The sequence below is a fragment of the Spermophilus citellus genome (genome assembly GCF_964194105.1).
Source record: "Spermophilus citellus genome assembly, chromosome: 12".
Taxonomy (NCBI): Eukaryota; Metazoa; Chordata; class Mammalia; order Rodentia; family Sciuridae; genus Spermophilus; species Spermophilus citellus.
The window spans coordinates 93,320,342-93,335,500 of NC_138198.1; the positions used below are offsets into that span (position 1 = coordinate 93,320,342).

Here is a 15,159-nt window from a genome sequence, read left to right on the forward strand (position 1 = left end):
GTGACATCTTTTCCAAACTTGCACAGCATTCCTGCTGAATAAATAGTGTCCATAATAGTCAGAATACATGGTGGGAATTGGAAATTCTACTTTATATGGGGAAAATAAATGTGCTGACGCTCTTATTACAGAATGTGGGGCCAAACAGTTGTTAAATGTAACCAACCAGTTTTTACACTCTCAAAGAGAACAGATTCAAATGAATTAAGTTGACTCAACTAGGTACAAACAATGAATGACTTAATATGGATCTTTCACTCAACTTCGCTAAGAATGAATAATATGCCCTGTTACTCTTTTAAGATTAAAAAAAATGGACGTTATCTTGATAGAGCCACTTGATTTTACAACTACCGAATGATATGACAAGTCCAAACAAAATGTGAAGTTGGCAGAGCTCAGGTTTGGTCTCCTTCCCTCTTTCTCTGCCCACTGTCCCCTCCTCCTCCCATTTTCCTCCTCCTTCAAAATCCCTGAGGAAAATCATAGCTCAGTGCTGTTCTTTTGTTAACAGTTGAGACCTGTCCTTAAGGAAGAATCTCGCTGTAGTGTGTTTTAAAGTTAGAGTACTAAATTCATCAGGAATATTTGCACTTCAGTATAAATGCCTAATCTTTGAAGAGCTTAAGTCTTTCTTAAATCATGGCTAACCCTTAGTAATACTTGGAATTAACTCATTAGGTTGTAAAAAAAAAATGCACCTAATTATCCTATGAGTGGATGGTACTTTTATAAATTTTCCTGATCATAACAGATGCCTGGGGTTATTGCACTACCAGCTGTGTCCTGAATGACTGACATTAAAAATGCACCTGGAAGAAAAATGCATTCAAGTAGTTTGTGAATGTATACACCCGTACAGAGTACACACACAGACACATGTAGGCATAGCTTTTACTTAACTAATATGTTTCTCATTCAATTATAAAAATAAACAAGTATATCAGCCTTATCAGAATGGGATTTTAGTGAGGTTTTTTGGTTTGTTTTAGTGTGTCAAAAGAAAAATAATACAAGTATAGAATTCTAAAATGGCCAAAGAGTAAAAGAAGCAAATATTTGTCTGCTGTATTATGTTACCTTTATAATTTCTAGCTCCCTGAAAATTGTCAGGCTTGGCTTCTAGTAAAGTTACTAAACATAGTAAAAGTAGCTGTTATATAATATTGTCTGCTAATTATAATATTTCAAGTGTTATTGGATTTGTTTCTATTATTACCAATCCTGCCATTTCTCACTCAGAGCGTCTTATGTTCTTGGTAACCTGGATATTTTTGCTATATGCTGGAAATGTATCTTAAAGCATGTTTGTAAGAATAAGTGGAGGCATAATGAGGGGTGTGTTCCTCCAGGGAAGAATTGGGTTTGCACCCACCAGGCACCTGGGGGCGATCTCAGACCAGAATCACCTTAGAGGAAGTACAACACCTAAGGCTCCTTGAATCACAAATGTGACAAGAAACAAAACTGAACATCTGTGCTGCTTTTGTGTATTTCAGGTTCTGTCACCTAAAGAAAGTTATGGCCTTTGGGGATCCAGATGTGAAGTTAGATTACTTAGTGAAAGTCCTTACTTAAGGGACTTCTCCATGAGCCCACCAGTCTGCCCAGAAATAAAGCTGTTTTCTCAGGTCTTTTTTTCCTGATGGTCAAATACCCAAGGGCAAACCCTTTTAAAACTGAGCTTACCTCTCTGACCTCTGATTCCCCTCAAAATTTTCATTTTCTAAATTCTCATCATCTTGTTAGTTCTTTGCTATTTTTATATTTCAAATAGTTTTATTTACCTGGCTAGGTGTGTTGGTCCAAATTATTTGACTACAGTTACAAGAGATGGAAATTCATTCTACTACTTTTATAAGTCACTTTTTTTTTTTAACTCCTTGACTTAGAGACAGAGATGGTCTGCTTATATCACTGGTGATTTCAGGTAGTTTTTCTGATGTGTTTTTCTTTTCTTTTCTCTCTCTCTCTCTCTTTTTTTTTTTTTTTTTTTTTTTTTTTGTCATGACCTGATTTATTTAGACTTTTGGAGAGAAACTGCATATACATGCTTATTGAAAGATTTGTGTTTACCAACTTGATGTGAGTGTCCACAGTATTTCACATTTCTTTTCTTTGTCCCTAGCTGGCCACCCTCCATGGTAATCTCTTTAATCTCACATCCATCCCACTACTGTCACTCTCAGCTGTTGACCTTGACTCTTCTAGCTTTCTTTTGGCCTATGTTTAGTATCACCACATTATATATATATATAAAAAAAATACTTAAAAAAAATCTCTTCCATTCTTTTCTCTTTGCAATTGCTCTCCTTCAGCTCTTCATCCTCTTACTTGGGGATTGCCATGGTCTCACAGTTATTTGTGTGCCTCTGGGCCCCATTCACACTGCCACCCCACCCAACCCACATCTCCTGCACTCGAACCAACACAGATATCTTCTAAATATCATAGACACAAATAATTACTTAAAAATGTTCAGTGGCTCACCATGAGCCTTCAAAATAAAGCTCCATCTCCTTGGTATGTCCTCCAAGGTCTGTTACAAGCCTGAACCCATTTCTCTAACATTGTCTCCTTTGCTGGTTATCTTCACATTTCACTCTCATGGAACTACTGCACCCAGAACACGCTCCATATTGTTATACCTTTGTGCTAATCCACCCACTAATTTCATTTTTCCCAGAATGCCTATTGCTCCTCTCCTTTGTGAGCAAACCCTTCTTCTCCTTCAAGGTTGACCTCATAAGTCACCTTCACTGTACTTTCCTTAATTGCATAGTTCACCTGCTATTCTGGGAGCCTCTAATGACATGGATTGTGTCTTACTCATTTCTGTATGTTCAGTAACTGATACACAGAAACCACTTACTATATGGTTAAGGAATTAACAAGCAATTACTCTTGAGAAACTTTTCCTTCAACAATTCCTTTTTCTTTCTTTTGCTTTACTCTTTTTCATTCTAAAAAACCATTACTCTTAATCTTAGAATCCTAGTCTAGTGACTCTCTGTTCTATAACTTGAAGTTGTGTATGTCAGGTAGAATCACAAAAAAAACAGGTTTGTTTGTCTGGTGGTTGTCATTGTTTTTGAAGAGGGGATAATCTATTTATTTCCTTTTTTAATTTTTCTTTTGCCAAATGAGACAAACTTATGAAAAGAGACACAGTAAAAGTTTAAGTTTGGTGAATCAGCTGTGTATCATCAGAGAGATTCTTAATCAAAAGGCAGTTATAGTGTGGGGAAACTGGCGTATTTCGACAAATCTTGTTCAGAATGTTGGATAGCATAACAGGAAAGAGTCCATGAGACACAACTAAATTAAATTATTTCACTACACACAACCTAAATCTCAGCCTTCAAAAAACAGTGGATTGTTTACATATCAGTGTGGTGCTAGAAGGAAAACAACTGATTGTCTATGTAATAGGACCTTGGGACCCTAAGTCTTAAAGCTGGATGAGATTTTTCTCTTAAAAATGTTGAGACCTCAAAGTGTAACTTTGATCTCATTTTGCTGGCAGCAAATAATGATCCATTATTAGTTAAAAATTGAATATAGCTTGTGGGAACCAAAAGAAGTAGAATACCTAGATGATGCTTTAAGGATGTTGAATTGATTTTGTATTTTGGGGACCACTTATAAACTTTTCATCATATATTTATTGTGTGCCTTTGTTATGCCCACTTATGAAATTTAGAAAAATTTTTAAAAGTTGGCTTATACTATTTCTCATATAGGACTCTCCTATCTCCATAAAGAGCAAAGCCCTAACATCGATTGAGCCAAAAAATCATCTTAAAAATTTTTTTGTAGTGAAATATTCAAAGCTTATGTTTAAATGGAAGCCAGAATGTTCTATCACAAAATATGAAAATATGATGTTGATCTTTTTTGTGTCTCATCTATAAAAGACTAACTCTTAAATACTGGTGATTAAATCATTACTTCCAAGTAGACAAGTAATTTGATTCATTAATTCAGTTATTCAAGGTCCTGTCTTGTGCCTTACTAGGCAATAAAATTACGTATTCACCCCCTTTTCTGGATATTTAAATTGAAAGATATCAAGTTTTTTTAAATGGAGTTGATTAGCTTATTTCTTTATATATTCTTTCACTTATTTTTATGTGTTTGTGCTAATCTCACACATTATTTTAAAAATGTCATTTTGCCTTTCTTAACAGTATTTTTCTCTCAGAAAGCCAAGCAATGGGATATTATTATTATCTTGGTATTATCTTAATGCTTTAAAAACTCCCATATTTAGCAGATGCTTTTATTACAGAATAGCTTAAAGAAAACAAAGTCTAAAAAGAAAAAAGTGAAATAGAATGTGTATTTGTCACATATTGCATTGCATCCATAATATAAAATAGAAGTACATTTATGTACATAAATAAATCTGAACTTTGCATTTTTGCAAAATAAATATGGTGAAAGGATGACTCAGGGACACCCTGAGTCAAAAAAAGCTTTGTAAACATCTACTTATTTTAAAAAGAGCAAGTTATCCTTCTTATTTTTCCTTTTTAGCCTCATTTTACTTCTTGTACTCATTCCTGTATAATGGGATAAGTTACAGATTTGTGGATGTTGAACCAATGAATTCATTGAATTTTCACTATTCAGGAATACAAACACTTCCTCTAGTTTTATTAAAGAATGTAGATTAATTTTGAACGAAACTGATCTTCTAATGCAAATAAACTTACAAGTCTCAACTGTTCATTAGTACAGTTTTATAGAACATGTTTACTCACCAAGACATGTTGTTTTTAACACCTCAGATAAATTTAACAATTCTAAGATCAATCTAGTGTTAAGTAGGAGACATATGTTCTTATTGTCTATGATAAAACTAAGAGGTAGACATAGGAAGCATTCCAGCTATACTAAGTGAGGATGGTTATGGGGCACCAAACAACCCCATTAGTGTAGTATGAACCCCAAGGTTTTCTCTTCACTCATGCATTCTAGCAAATATCACTGGTTGGCTAGAAGGCTTTCTCCACATTTTCCTAGGCTCGTATTCCCTTGGCCATAGCAGATCACATGGCCATATCTAACTTCAGTTGGGTGGGAAGCACAATCCTACTTCATGCCTGGAAAGAAAAGACTGGAATATTTATGAAGAGCTGTGCTGACTGTCCACACTAACAGATGATGAACAACCCTGATCCCAAGCATCTAGCCCCACAGTCTAGAACCTATGAACAGGTCCATGCTTGGGGACATGTACCCAGACAACTCGAGTTGTGATGCTCACATCATTTGCCCTTTACATCTTTTGGCTATCATCTCCACTAACCAATTTTAGCTCTCTAAAGCTTTGCCTTTCCAAAAGTGTCTATGACTTTTTCAGCCACAGCTTCTCTAGGGCCATGGAATACTGGGATTTTACCTCTCTTCCCATTTGTGAAGTCCTGCCCACAAACAGTGCCAGAAAGTCAAAGGAACCTCCACTAGAGCAATTCCTACCGTGGGGTGAGAAAGTATGCTCATGTATACCAGAGACTAAAAACAAAAAGCACCTGGCTTATGGGGAAAGGCACAGAGGAATGTTGATATAGACTATACATTAGAAATGCATAAATGGTCTTGAGTGGCATCTGTATTTACTGATACTCTACCTTTTGCTCAGTATTTAGTTTCAAGCATTAACAAGATAAAACTCAAAAATTCAAAGATTAATGAGACACTTAAAGTTTAAAAAATTTAAGCCAATATTTTAAGGTCCTATGGATCACAATTTAAGTCAGCAAATCTAATTTGTGCTCTTGAGAGCCATAATTCAAGGATATGCTATGTGATGATGGGGTGGGTTTAAGGATTAAAGTGAATTGCTATATATGTATCCCCCTCTTAGAGATTTAGGTCAATGTTAGCATTAAATGTTCATAGAAGCACTACAGTAAAGAGACATGTTTTAACCCAGTGCTTCCCAAGCTTATTAGACTATAGAACTTGAGAGAGAGAGAGAGAGAGAGAGAGAGAGAGAGAGAGAGAGATTGAGATTCCTTTTCAACAGCACAAACACACTTTGGTAAATTCTGGTTTAACCATCTCTAGTTTGCTGTGTTGATTAATTATAGTATAATAATATTGTAGCTCATATAATCATTTTACAACATGAAGCTAAGAATTTTAAAGGACTTTTGTATATATCTTTACTATTTGTTGATTTGTTTTCATTTTCTTAATAAAAGACAACTGATTGGAAACACCAACAGAAATTTAAAGTAGACAAAGCATCCAATAATATTTAACACTATGCAGGCACATACGTAATTTGTGATATGCCACAAATAAGGACATTCGCTGTATCCTTCAGAACCCAGAACTCATAAGCAATTTGCTCTGTTTTAACCATTTTATGACATGATCACACATTACTAACATATCAACCTTAATTATCATTTCTTTATGAAGACCTTGTGAAGAGAAAAGTCATCATTTAACTTCAAGGTCTGTTTCTTGATTGTTTTCCCATTTTTTTTTCTTAAGGTCAGAAGTTTTAAAGCATAAGTGGAGAAAAAGAAATTGTTGGGTTTCAGAAAATTCTCTACTAAATGTACCCCTTAGGAATTTTCCTGTGCAAAAGAAGGGTAATAGATTTACAAGAACAAATTATTTACCTTTATAGTATGTTATATTTAACCAAGTGCAGTGATCACTTGGAAGGAACCTATTGTCCTATGAATGTTTATACTAGTAACACCTACATTCAAAGAAAACCCTAGGTATGAGGTTCCCTGGTGGATGTGAGGTTGGGATAGGTAACAGGGCATGGGTGTCCTTACTTACTCTGGTTAGATTATTCTGCTTTTCATTCATTAATGATTTCAGTTCCTCTCCCTGCATTTTAAAATAGGAGACAAATTAATACTCAAAACTAATTTGCAAAACACACTATTTTTCTAGGCCATAGAAGAAGACGACACTCAATCAAAATTTGGGGTAGCAAAAATTTCTAGTCTACATTTTTTCCTCTTATTAATTCTTTTTTCATATTTTTCCTTGGGGTTGTAAGATTCAGAAAGTATAATGATGTCAGTAATACCTCTAAAATTTCATTTTAGGAGGATCTGAAGATCACTTGAGCACTGCAGGGCTGCTCTTTGGCAACTCTTTGAAAGTCACACAGCAATATTCTATTTCTTGTCGGCTCAATTCTAAAATCAATTACCGCCATGTTTTCTTTTGAGGATTGAACACAGGGGCACCTACCACTGAGCTAAAACCCTACCCTTTTTTTACATTTCTAAAATTTTGAGACAGGGGCTTGCTAAATTGCTGAGGTTGGCCTTGAACCTGTGATCTTCCCAACCGACTAGCACATAAATCATTGGAATGCTAGCAAGGGTCCTGTGTAACTCTTTGCTAAACACCTGAATGTAAATCTAAGTTACTGAGATTTGCAGTGTTACAATCTCTCCTTTAAAATGACATGAGGGAAGCTTTTAACTTAATGAGGCAGAGGGTCCTGGCTTGCAAGTTACATTATATTTTCATTGCACAAAGCTAAATTATTGCTTTAGTTTCCTATATGGTACCCCAGTGGCCTCGAAGACACAATGTAGCTTCCAGAAATGCCTGCTTTTGTCTTAGGCAATAACTTACTCCCTGGGAGTATGCTTTCTGAGAATTACCCATAACATTTCCTACAGTAGGCAGAATTTCTTGAAGGTCATTCACGGATACTAACCGAACTTTACTTTTTTATTTTAAAAAATTCAGGAACATTGAAGTAGTAAGTCTGCAAACATTAATATACAAAAAAAAAACTAATGAACATTTATTTCCCTTCTGTCTATAACATTGAGAAAACAAGAAAAAGTCTGGGTAAGAATTTAAATCATAGGACATAATTTTTTTACCTGACAATTCTCCTCTGTTGTTGCAAACTTTTTAAAATAAGTAAACATGGGTTTTGCAGGAGTGGTCTTTGGAGACTTTGAATTATAATAATGAAATATACTGATGTATATTTGTGAACAAGAATCCTACTCCTAGTTTGAACATCAGATGTACAAACCCAAATATACAAGTGTGTGAGAGAGTTATTCTTTTTAAATAAGCTTTATCGTCTAATAAGGCAATATGAGAATTTAATTAAAACAAAGCAAATAAAAAATGCCCTCAGTAGTCAGTGTGCAGTCTTTGGGGTAAATTTTAGAGCTTGACAAATTTCAAAGCAGAGACATTGCTCTAGGCTTTTTGCCAAACAATTCCTGGTAATCTGATGGCAAAAGAAAGAGCTGCTGCCTGCTTAGTTAGATATGCATTTGCTAGAAGAGGAGCCAATGCATTTCTTAAGCAAACCATCAAAATCACAACTTAGACACACACACACACACACACACACACACACACACACACACACACTCACTCAGTATGCTTTTACAAGTCCAGGAATATACGCATTAAAATACAACCAGGCTCAAAGGAAGCACAGAAGTAGCAGACGCAGCTGGTGTTGGCTGGGTTCTTGCTACATCTTGAGTGGTTTAATATACAGCAGCATTTTCCTCAATGGCTACAGCGGAAGGAATTCCATTTTTCATATCTTGACAAGATTTAGCATCGTTCTTATGTGGTTAAATTCTAGTGACTGCTCAAATCCATTCATTCATAAATGGGTGATGTGGGCTGCTATTGTCTATGGTTTATTTAAATGATTTAAATAAATATCTATTCTCCCCATTGTGCTAAAAATGATTATGTAATATATAGTGATATAAGAAAATGATCAAATCAGGCATGTTTATGAAAGAAAGATTGTTTTATAAATTCTTTAGAGGGGAAAAATATTGAGTAAGAAATAACTGGGGTTTTGGATATATAGGTTTTGGCCACTGGAGGGCTCTCATTTTTTAAAACTAATTCTTTTTTTTTTTTATAATCCAAAAGATTTTATTTATTTATTTTTTAATTTTTATTGTTGGTTGTTCAAAACATTACATAGTTCTTGACATATCATATTTCTCACTTTGATTCAAGTGGGTTATGAACTCCCATTTTTACCCCGTATACAGATTGCAGAATCACATCAGTTACGCTTCCATTGATTTACATATTGACATACTCATGTCTGTTGTATTCTGCTGCCTTTCCTATCCTCTACTATCCCCCCTCCCCTCCCCTCCCCTCCCCTCTTCTCTCTCTACCCCCTCTACTGTAATTCATTCCTCCCCCTTGTATTATTTTTCCCTTTCCCCTCACTTCCTCTTCTTTGTAATTTTGTATAACCCTGAGGGTCTCCTTCCATTTCCATGCAATTACCCTTCTCTCTCCCTTTCCCTCCCACCTCTCATCCTTGTTTAATGTTGGTCTTCTTCTCGTGCTCTTCTTCCCTAGTCTGTTCTTAGTTACTCTCCTTATATCAAAGAAGACATTGGCATTTGTTTTTTAGGGCTTGTCTACCTTCACTTAGCATAATCTGCTCTAATGCCATCCATTTCCCTCCAAATTCTATGATTTTGTCATTTTTTAGTGTAGAGTAATACTCCATTGTGTATAAATGCCACATTTTTTTTTATCCATTCGTCTATTGAAGGGCATCTAGGTTGGTTCCACAGTCTTGCTATTGTGAATTGTGCTGCTATGAACATCGATGTAGCAGTGTCCCTGTAGCATGCTCTTTTTAGGTCTTCAGGGAATAGACCGAGAAGGGGAATAGCTGGGTCAAATGGTGGTTCCATTCCCAGCTTTCCAAGAAATCTCCATACTGCTTTCCAAATTGGCTGCACCAATTTGCAATCCCACCAACAATGTACAAGTGTACCCTTTTCCCCACATCCTCGCCAGCACTTGTTGTTGTTTGACTTCATAATGGCTGCCAATCTTACTGGAGTGAGATGGTATATTAGGGTGGTTTTGATTTGCATGTCTCTGACTGCTAGAGATGGTGAGCATTTTTCCATGTACTTGTTGATGGATTGTATGTCCTCCTCTGAGAAGTGTCTGTTCAGGTCCTTGGCCCATTTGTTGATTGGGTTATTTGTTATCTTATTGTCTAATTTTTTGAGTTCTTTATATACTCTGGATATTAGGGCTCTATCTGAAGTGTGAGGAGTAAAGATTTGTTCCCATGATATAGGCTCCCTATTTACCTCTCTTATTGTTTCTTTTGCTGAGAAAAAACTTTTTAGTTTGAGTAAGTCCCATTTGTTGATTCTAGATGTTAACTCTTGTGCTATGGGTGTCGTATTGAGGAATTTGGAGCCCGACCCCACAGTGTGTAGGTCGTAGCCAACTTTTTTTTCTATCAGATGCCGTGTCTCTGATTTGATATCAAGCTCCTTGATCCATTTTGGGTTAACTTTTGTGCATGGCGAGAGAAAGGGATTCAGTTTCATTTTGTTGCATATGGATTTCCAGTTTTCCCAGCACCATTTGTTGAAGATGCTATCCTTCCTCCATTTCATGCTTTTAGCCCCTTTATCAAATATAAGAAAGTTGTAGTTTTGTGGGTTGGTTACTGTGTCCTCTATTCTGTACCATTGGTCCACCCGCCTGTTTTGGTACCAGTACCATGCTGTTTTTGTCAGTATTGCTCTGTAGTATAGTTTGAAGTCTGGTATCGCTATACCACCTGATTCACACTTCCTGCTTAGCATTGTTTTTGCTATTCTGGGTCTTTTATTCTTCCATATGAATTTCATGATTGCTTTCTCTATTTCTACAAGAAATGCCTTTGGGATTTTGATTGGCATTGCATTAAATCTATAGAGAACTTTTGGTAATATCGCCATTTTGATGATGTTAGTTCTGCCTATCCATGAACAGGGTATATTTTTCCATCTTCTAAGATCTTCTTCTACTTCTCTCTTTAGGGTTCTGTAGTTTTCATTGTATAAATCTTTCACCTCTTTTGTTAGGTTGATTCCCAAGTATTTTATTTTTTTTGAGGATATTGTGAATGGAGTGTTTTCCCTCATTTCCATTTCAGAAGTTTTGTCGCTGATATACAGAAATGCCTTTGATTTATGCGTGTTGATTTTATATCCTGCCACTTTGCTGAATTCATTTATTAGTTCTAGTAGTTTCTTTGTAGACCCTTTTGGGTCTTCTAGGTATAGAATCATGTCATCTGCAAACAGTGATAATTTAAGTTCTTCTTTTCCAATTTTTATGCCTTTAATTTCTTTCGTCTGTCTAATTGCTCTGGCCAGTGTTTCGAGAACTATATTGAATAGAAGTGGAGATAGAGGGCATCCCTGTCTTGTTCCGGATTTTAGAGGGAATGCCTTCAACTTTTGTCCATTCAGAATGATGCTAGCCTGAGGCTTAGCATAGATAGCTTTTACAATGTCAAGGTAAGTTCCTGTTATCCCTAGTTTTTCTAATGTTTTGAACATAAAGGCATGCTGTACTTTGTCGAATGCTTTCTCTGCATCTATCGAGATGATCATATGGTTCTTGTCTTTAAGTCTATTGATGTGGTGAATAACATTTATTGATTTCCGTATGTTGAACCATCCTTGCATCCCAGGGATGAATCCTACTTGATCATGGTGCACTATTTTTTTGATGTGTTTTTGTATTCGATTCGCCAGAATTTTATTGAGGATTTTTGCATCTAGGTTCATTAGAGATATTGGTCTGTAGTTTTCTTTCTTTGAGGTGTCTTTGTCTGGTTTCGGGATCAGGGTGATGTTGGCCTCATAGAATGAATTTGGAAGAGCTCCCTCTTTTTCTATTTCCTGAAATAACTTGAAAAGTATTGGTATTAATTCTTCTTTAAAGGTTTTGTAAAACTCCGCTGTATACCCATCCGGTCCTGGGCTTTTCTTGGTTGGTAGTCTTTTGATGGCTTCTTCAATTTCATCCATTGATATTGGTCTGTTCAGATTGTGTGTATCCTCCTGACTCAGTCTGGGCAAATCATATGACTTAAGAAATTTATCGATGTCTTCACTATCCTCTATTTTATTGGAATATAGGTTTTCAAAATAATTTCTAATTGTCTTCTGTATTTCTGTAGCATCTGTTGTGATATTGCCTTTTTCATCCCGTATGTTAGTAATTTGAGTTCTCTCTCTTCTTCTCTTCATTAGCATGGCTAAAGGTCTATCGATCTTATTTATTTTTTCGAAGAACCAACTTTTAGTTTTGTTAATTTTTTCAATAGTTTCTTTTGTTTCAATTTCATTAATTTCCGCTCTGATTTTAATTATTTCTTGCCTTCTGCTACATTTGCTGTTGTTTCGCTCTTCCTTTTCTAGGGCTTTGAGTTGGAGTGTGAGCTCATTTATTTGTTGGTTTCTTCTTTTTTTGAGGAATGACCACCAGGCGATGAACTTTCCTCTTAAAACTGCTTTCATTGTGTCCCATAGATTCCGATATGTTGTGTCTGTATTTTCGTTTATCTCTAAGAATTTTTTGATTTCCTCCTTTATGTCTTCTGTAACCCATTGATCATTCAGTAGCATATTGTTCATTTTCCATGTGATGTAGGATTTTTCCTTCCTTCTTTTATCATTGATTTCCAGTTTCATTCCATTGTGATCAGATAAAATGCATGGTATTATCTCCACCCCTTTATATTTACTGAGGGTTGCCCTATGGCATAATATATGGTCTATTTTTGAGAAGGATCCATGTGCTTCTGAGAAAAAAGTATATCCATTTGATGATGGTTGATATATTCTATATAGGTCAGTTAAGTCTAGGTTATTGATTGTGGTATTGAGTTCTATAGTTTCTTTATTTAACTTTTGTTTGGAGGATCTGTCCAATGGTGAGAGAGGTGTGTTGAAGTCTCCCATAATTATTGTGTTGTGGTCTATTTGATTCTTGAATTTGAGGAGAATTTGTTTTATGAATGTCGCAGCACCATTATTTGGTGCGTAAATATTGATAATTGTTATGTCTTGTTGGTGAATGGTTCCTTTTAACAGTATATAATGACCTTCTTTATCCCTTTTGATTAACTTAGTCTTGAAGTCGATTTTATTCGATATGAGGATGGCCACCCCTGCTTGCTTTCGAGGACCGTGTGCGTGGTATATTTTTTCCCATCCTTTCACCTTCAGCCTGTGTATGTCTTTTCCAATCAGATGTGTCTCCTGGAGGCAGCATATTGTTGGATTTGTTTTTTTAATCCATGATACCAGCCTATGTCGCTTTATTGGAGAGTTTAAGCCATTAACATTCAGAGTTACTATTGATATGTGGTTTGAACTTCCATCCATGTTTGATTGTTTATCCTTTTTTTAAAAAAAATTTTTGTTTGTTTCTCCATGATTGTCTTTCCCCTTGCCCTCTGTCTTTACTGAGGCACTTCCCACTGATGGTTTTGGTTATTGTTTTTCATTTCTTCCTCGTGTAGTGTTTTGCTCAAAATGCTTTGCAATGCTGGTTTTCTGGCTGCAAATTCTTTTAACTTTTGTTTATCATGAAAGATTTTTATTTAATTGTCATACCTGATGCTTAATTTTGCTGGATACAGAATTCTTGGTTGGCATCCATTGTCTTTCAGTGTTTGAAATACATTGTTCCATGACCTTCTTGCTTTCAGTGTCTGTGATGAAAAATCCGTTGTTCACATTATTGGTTTACCCCTGAATGTTATCTGTCTCCTTTCTCTTGTAGCTTTTAATATTTTCTCTTTGTTCTGTATATTGGATATCTTCATAACAATGTGTCTTGGCGTTGGTCTACTGTGATTTTGTGTGCTCGGTGTCCTGTATGCATCTTCAATTTGTATATCTGTTTCCTTTTTTATTTCTGGAAAGTTTTCTGTAATTATTTCATTCAGCAGGTTACTCATTCCCTTGGTTTGAATCTCTGTACCTTCTTCTATCCCGATGAGTCGTAAGTTTGGTTTTTTTATGTTATCCCATAACTCTTGGATGTTTTTCTCGCGATTTTTTACCAGCCTTTCTGAGTTGGCTAGACTCTTTTCAAGATGATATATTTTGTCTTCATTATCTGACGTTCTGGCTTCTACTTGGTCCACTCTGTTAGTGATACTCTCAATTGAGTTTTTAAGTTGGTTTATCGTTTCCTTCATTTCTAGAATTATTGTTTGATTATTTTTTATAATCTCTATCTCCTGATAGAGATGCTTAACTTCTTCTTTTATCTGTTTATGTAATTCATTCTCAATGTTTTCTTTCGCTGCTTGAATTTGCTGTCTTGTATCCTCTTTATGGTTCCATTCCATCTGTCTAAGGTGTTCCTTGAGTTCTTTATATGACCATTTTTCTGATGACTCTAGGTCCTCCTGAATATTTAGGCTGTCCTGCATTGTTTGTACTCCTTTTCTTCCTTACTTTTTGAAGCTGCTCATGTTACTTCTTGTTCTGTTTGACTGATGAATTACTGTTTACTCCTATAAATTTATTAGATGCTTGGGAGGAAAGGTATTAGAAGGGAAGGGAAGAAGTCACTAAAGGGAATGAGAGTAAGCAGGTAGAATTCAATGAAGGGGGGATAAGATAATTGAAAAGAAATGAAAAGACAAAAGAAGAAAAAAATAGGAAATAAAAAAAGAAAAAAATTAAAAAAAATAATTAAAAAAATTAAAATTAAAATTAGAAGAAAAAAAAATTTTTTAAATTTAAAAAAAAACAAGAAAGAAAAATGAAAATGAAAGAAAAACCAAAATCAAAAAAAAAAGAGAGAAAAGAAAAAAAGAAAAAAGAGACTAATAAATGCAGTCTTAGAGTTTGATTAACTTCTCTTCCAGTAGGTGGCGCTGTGCCCACCAGGCCAAGTTTCTCCTGTCAATACGCAGGAACCAATCACTGTGCAGCAGCTCCTCCAAGACTGGGCGAGTCTCCAATCCTGAGTGCCTAGGGCCTCCTCTTGTGTCTAGTCACTTCCCACTTTTCCTCTAGCCAGGCCCGTCTCACGGGTGCCGCTCACCACAATACTGGCTACACGCCAGGTCTGCTGCTCCCGGGAGCCCTGTTTTCATGAACGACTGTGCAGTCTCTTCCAGTTTGCCATTCCCTCAGACCCTAAGTTTGTAGAGCTTGGGGCTGAGAATCCTCAGCGAATTTTACTTGCCCTCCGGTAGCCATGCCCCCGGTAGCTGGTGCAAGAGACCTCAGCTGTCAGCCCTGGTGGGAGCGGAAGTTCCGCAGGACGGGTCCCGCGCCACCTCTTATTCCCTCCGTCTGGCTATTGTACTCATGGGAGAGC

The 15,159-nt window shown here is 36.0% G+C and overlaps 1 protein-coding gene across 7 annotated transcripts in view; it reads left to right on the forward strand.

The window, feature by feature from the left end:
- Window positions 1–15,159, forward strand: part of DTNA (dystrobrevin alpha) — a 372,603-nt gene that overhangs the window by 99,153 nt on the left and 258,291 nt on the right. The gene's annotated exons all lie outside the window — the stretch shown is intronic.